Source organism: Thamnophis elegans, chromosome 15 (genome assembly GCF_009769535.1).
Source record: "Thamnophis elegans isolate rThaEle1 chromosome 15, rThaEle1.pri, whole genome shotgun sequence".
In the NCBI taxonomy this organism is placed as follows: domain Eukaryota; kingdom Metazoa; phylum Chordata; class Lepidosauria; order Squamata; family Colubridae; genus Thamnophis; species Thamnophis elegans.
Window position 1 is genome coordinate 16,120,799 of NC_045555.1, and position 6,443 is coordinate 16,127,241.

A 6,443-nucleotide genomic window follows, 5' to 3' on the forward strand; every position below is an offset into this window, starting at 1 on the left:
AATGAGAATGACAATGAGAACTTAAAAATTAATTTCTGTTAGTTCAGAAGTAGACACAGACAGACAGGCAGAAATAGATGATGGATGGATGAATGGATGGATGGATAGATAAATATAGATGGATGGATGGATGGATGGATGGAAGGACAGACAGACAGACAGATATGGATGGTAGGTAGGTAGGTAGGTAGGTAGGTAGGTAGGTAGGTAGGTAGGAAGGTAGGTAGGTAGGTAGGTAGGTAGGTAGATAGATAGATAGATAGATAGATAGATAGATAGATAGATAGATTGATAGATGATAGATGGATAGATGGATAGATAGATGATAGATAGATAGATAGATAGATAGATAGATAGATAGATAGATAGATGATAGATAGATAGATAGATAGATAGATAGATAGATAGATAGATAGATGATAGATAGATAGATAGATAGATAGATAGATAGATAGATAGATAGATAGATAGGGATGGCTGGGATAGATGGGTGGATGGATGGATGGATAGATAGAAATGGATGATAGGTAGGTGGAGGTAGATTAGATAGATAGATAGATAGATAGATAGATAGATAGATAGATAGATAGATAGATAGATAGATAGATAGATAGATAGATATGATGGATGGATGGATGAGAGAGAGAGAGAGAGAGAGAAAGAGAAGATTCAGCCTCGCACATTAAAAATATATTAGAACAGCAGAGAGAATGGTCACATGTTTGAAATTATTACTGACTGAAGGGAGAATTTTATTATTCTTCCAACAATTATGCAGTGTGTCAGAGTTTTGGATCCGAATGCTCATCAAAGCAGAGGGATGGGACACAAACCAAAAGCATAACTTTCAAATAATTAAATGAGTGCAGTTAAAAAAAAACCCACCTGGAATATGTCTTTGTAAGCAAAGCTGCTTTCAGTTTAACAAATAGGCTATGATTTGCACAGGTTACACTAATAGATTCACAAATAGCCTCAAAGATCATACAGATTTGATTTTGTAAAGTGTTCTATGCTCAACAGGAAACCTGAAAGTTTCAATAAGTTTGGCAAGGAACTAGAGTGCTTATACAAGAATTTCTTCTTCTTAAATCGTTTGGTGTGCTCAGTTTCTCTAACACAAATCTTTTGGCCCTCAATTCTTGGAGATACTTTCATTACAATCAAGAAGCCACCTGGAATTAAGGAGAAACTTCCTAATAGTGAGAGCAATAAACCAGTGGAACAGGTTGCCTTCAGACGTTGTGGGTGCTTTATTATTGGAGGTTTTTAAGAAGAGACTAAAAAAGCCACCTGAAAATGGTGGCAGCACAGAAGGTTATAGCTTTAGTCTGGCAAGATTCTGTCTGTTAGGTGTGAGCAAATAGGGGATTGGATTTGATTTGATTTTGCTGTGTGATCTTTGGTCTTCGGTTGACAAACACACACACTTGTCCTTACCTGTTAACTCCTAAAGTTGCCACAGTGAGAAAAGGGGGAGTGTATTCCACCGTGGCACGACAAAACCGCACTCGTCAAAATAGCGGTGATAAAACCGTGTCGCTAAAGCCGCGACGTCATCACTGCGCGTCATCACCGCCGCGACAACAGCGCGGCGACAGAAGGGCGCTTTAAAACAGCGCGGCGGCAGAAAGCCGATTTAAATTAAGGTAAGGGTTAGGATTAGGTTTAGGGGTTTGCTTTAGGGTTAGGTTTAGGGTTAGGTTTAGGGTTAAGTTAGGGTTAGGTTTAGGGTTAGGTTTAGGGTTAGGTTTAGGGTTAGGTTTAGGGTGCTGAGTGCTTCAGAAGGCGCAGATTTGCCCTCCGCGGTTATGTCATCACGGTAGGGTCACATTTTTCCTTAGCGCTTCGGACGGCGCGGATTTGCCCTCCACACTTATGTCGGCGCGGATAAGGGCTTTGCGGTTTTGTGGTGGAACCGCATTCCACGCATACTCTTGGCTAAAGTTAGGATCTCAGATTACTGCAGCAGGCTTGGAAGGGGTGCACCTCATTCGGGAATGTGATTTATGACACAGACTGAAGGAAGGGAAGGAACAGGGGTAAAGTTCAGCTTTTCATCAAACAAAGCTTAGATCTGACTGCAAAAAAGGCCTTGCCTATGGTGCTCCTAATAAATGACTAGTTTTGTATTGAAACTTGGCTCGATACTCATGAATCAATTAGGGAATTTTTAGGAAACCGGACACTATCTTTAGCTCATAGTAACCTTTCTCCATAGTTGTTCTCCAGTGTGCATGGAACTTTGTATTTAAGGGGTGGCAGCATTGGCCAACAAAAGCTACCGTAGAACTTGTTCCAGAGCTGATCGAGAGCTTATGTCAACTTATGACAGCCCCGCTGCCACCTTCCTGTACAACAAGCTTATAATGACACATTTATTTTTACTCAATCACATCACCCTTTCTTACATCATGCATTTATAGTGCAATATTCAACATCCCAGCTGCTTCCTTTCTAGCTGTTATGCTCTGCTCTACTTCTTTCTCTAGCAAGTGTAGGTGTAAGAGTCTTGCAGTCAATTGTTAGTCAGTGCTTGCATTCAGATCATATTGACCAATCCTGGAATATCACGTTAAGGGAACTAGATTTAAGAGGGATAATCTTTCTAGGAAGATTGTGCCCACTGTGATCCAGGCTGCTTCGGCTCTTTTTAGATCTCATCATTTATATGTATTTTTTTGTTTGATTTAGATTGTTTTCAGAGTCTTAGGAAATCACTGCCCCAGTCCTAATCAGCGCTCATTCATGATTTAAGTATATTGTTTGGTATGCTGAAAACAGTGTTAAAAAAATTAATATCTTATTTAATGGATCCAGTTACTGGAAAAGAGGAGAGAGAGAGAGAGAGGGAGAGGGAGAGGGAGAGAGAGAGGGAAGGAAGGAAAAAAGGCAGAGAGAAAGAAAGAAAAGAAAAAAGAAAGGAGAGAGGGAGGAAGAAAGAAGAAAGGGAGGAAAGAAAGAGAGGAAGGAAAGAAAAAAGAAAAAAGAAGAGGGGGAGGGAGGGAGGAAGAAGAAAGGAAAGAAACAGAGAAAGGAAAGAAAAAAGGAGGGAGGGAGGGAGGGAGAAAGGAAGAAAGGGAGGAAGGAACAAAGGAGGGAAGGGAGGAAGGAAGGAACGAACAAACGAACCTAGGGCAATCTTAGCCATTGCTTGCTAATGAGAAATTAAACATTCTAATTGTCCCAAAGGTTTGTCAAAAGACGGCTGCACTTTCTAGTTTTTTCCTTGAAGACATTTTGCTTCTCCTCCCAGAAGCTTCCTCCGTTCTGAGAAGGGAAACATCTTCAAGGAAAAAACAAGAAAGTCCAACTGTCTTTTGACAAAGCCCCTTCGGAACAACCATGACCTGGATAACCGGAAATCTCCATAGACATCACACTTTCTAAGATAACCCAACTTAACACCTTTATTAGTAGTAGAATATTAAGGTATCCCTAAGTAACTCATTTCCACATAATTATCCAGTAAGATTCATGAATTACTGGAGGACTATAATAGGGCACCTTGAACATTTTTTGGGGGGTGGTGGGAAGGCGTTCAGGAAGATGTGTCCCTAAGCCAGGGGTGTCCAAACCTGGGAACTTTAAGACTTGTGGACTTCAACTCCCAGAATTCCCCAGCCAGCATGGTTCCCAAGTTCCCAAGTCCGGACACCCCTGCCCTAAGCTGTTTCACTTTTTTTTCTATTTATAAACAATGACTCACTGCCGATAATGACCTCTTTCAATGGTTGCATATGCAAAAAGCAACAACCGGCAGCCACGTGAGTCTTAGAAACTCGTCTGCGTGCCATTCATCATGCCGGCAAATTGCAAGAGGCAATTAAAACTGGCTCATCTGATTCGCATTGTACATCTTGAACTCTCTGCACCTGCCCAGCCTTGCCCAGGGGCGTCATCAGCTGGAAAGCAGACCGCCTTTCCTTCAAAAAATTGGCACAGTTGGTTTGACGTAGAAATCAGCTGAAAAGCTTTTGCAAATCAAGAGTGCGAAGACAAGAATAATTACTTTTTAGAAATGAGGCCGGGCATTGGCCCATTCCAACAAGGAGCTTGCTGTGCTTATAGTCAAGATGATGTTAGAATAACCATTTGCCTGAAGTGGTATAGGGCAGCCATGGCCAACCTCTTTGTCATCGCATGCCGAAAGCAATAATGCAATGCGACACCCCCCACCCCCCACGCCCAGTTTTGGGCCTAGTAGGCCTTCCTGCAGCCTCCTGGGACCAAAAACGGGTTGCGGGTGGGTCCCCAACATCCCCATGCTCCCCACACACATGTGCATCTCCCACATACGCCCAACCCTCTATGCATGCGTGGCAAAGACCCTAAAATCAGCTGGCTGGCGGGAGGCGTGTGCGCATGTGGGGTGGAGCTGAGTTGGGGCGAAGGCTCACGTGCCCGCAGAAAGGGCTCTGCGAGCCACCTGTGGCACACGTGCCATAGGTTGGCCATCACGGGTGTAGGATTTGCTGCCTAAGCAGGGGGTTGGATTAGAAGACCTCCAAGATCCCTTCCAACTCTTCTAGTCTATTCTAAATGCATTATATTCTATACTATTCTGTTCTATTCTATTCTAAATACATTCTATTCTAAATACATTCTATTCTATACTATTCTGTTCTATTCTATTCTAAATACATTCTATTCTATTCTAAATACATTCTATTCTATTCTATACTATTCTGTTCTATTCTAAATACATTCTATTCTATTCTAAATACATTCTATTCTATTCTATACTATTCTGTTCTATTCTATTCTAAATACATTCTATTCTATTCTAAATACATTCTATTCTATACTATTCTGTTCTATTCTATTCTAAATACATTCTATTCTATTCTAAATGCATTCTATTCTATTCTATACTATTCTGTTCTATTCTATTCTAAATACGTTCTATTCTTTTCTATTCTATTATTCTATTTATAACAATAACTTTATGGATTAGATATCTGATGGCTACAGAAACCCCCTTAGATATCAAGACATCCACCAGTTGGTTCATTGAGCAGAACAATCATCATTACAACAGAAAACTTACACTGATATAGCAGAAGAATTACGTTATGACATTAAAGATGTATTCCAGGTAAGAACTATAATTACACCAAGCCATGTCATGTCTATCGGGAGTGGTGTGGTGGCCTAGAGGTGAATACAATCTCACAACCAGGAGGCTGTGAGTTCAATCCTAGGTAGAGGCAGATATGCATCTAAGTGCTATTGTTCATACTGTCTTGATTACCCTACAAATTTCCAACATGGAATTCTTCACATCAAGTATAGGCAGAAGCACTCACATCAACTTTTTCCAAAGCAGTTGTTCATGGTAAGCCAGACAGGTTAATAATAATAATTTTAAAAAATCATGTACCTTGAATGCAAACATTTGATGTGCAACTTGCAAAGATGAACTGAAGTTATACCCAAGTTAGTTTCTGCGGGCTGAGATCAGTGCCAGCCTCGCCCAGCAAACAGGTTTATTTAGCAATCCATGGTGAACTCAGACCTAACACTAATATCCCGATGCCAAGCAAGGAACAGGAAGAAGAGTTCATGTTCTCCTGATTGGCATTTAAAACAATAAGGATAGGAGCAATTTTGGTCAGTGTAGAAGAATTGCTGTGACAACCTATTCCTTCCCTATGTTTAATTAACACAGAACAGGAGGATAAAATTAAACTCAGGATTGTGAAAGCCCTCATCGAAAGCATGAACGATGACACTCACTACAGTGGCAAGGCCATTCCTCACTAACCTCTGGATCACTGATGGCTCACCTTTTTGTCGTCACATGCCCATACCCATAATGCAATGCGTGCACAACACACACACGCCGCAACCTCCCCCCCCATTTTGGGCCTAGCAGGCCTCCCTGAAGCCTCCTGGGACCAAAAATGGGGCACTGGAGTGGGGGCCCACACGGCACCCCCCATGCCCCATTTTGGGACCAACAGGCCTCCCTGAAGCCTCCTGGGACCAAAAACAGGGCACGGGATTGGGGGCCCATGCTGCACCCCATGCCCCATTTTGGGCCTAGCAGGCCTCCCTGAAGCCTCCTTGGACCACAAACGGGCCACAGGGGGTGGTGCCATACACCCGGGTTCCCCCGCACCCACACGCATGAGTGCATGATCCTCATGCATGCCTACACATATCTTGCATGTGCGCATCCCCCATGCATGCACAGCAGAGACCAGAAAACCAGTTGGCCGGCGGGATGCGCACACATGGAGCTGAGCTGAGCCGACGGCTCCATGTGTCCACAAAGAGGGCTCTGTATGCCACCTGTGGCACACGTGCCATAGGTTCGCCATCATGGCTCTAGACTAATGACCTTGAGGGAACAGGCTGTCTGATGTGAAAGACCACGACCAACCGCATGTGAATGTTTAAATAAACTGATATACTGCTAAATAGCAGGTGGACAGAAT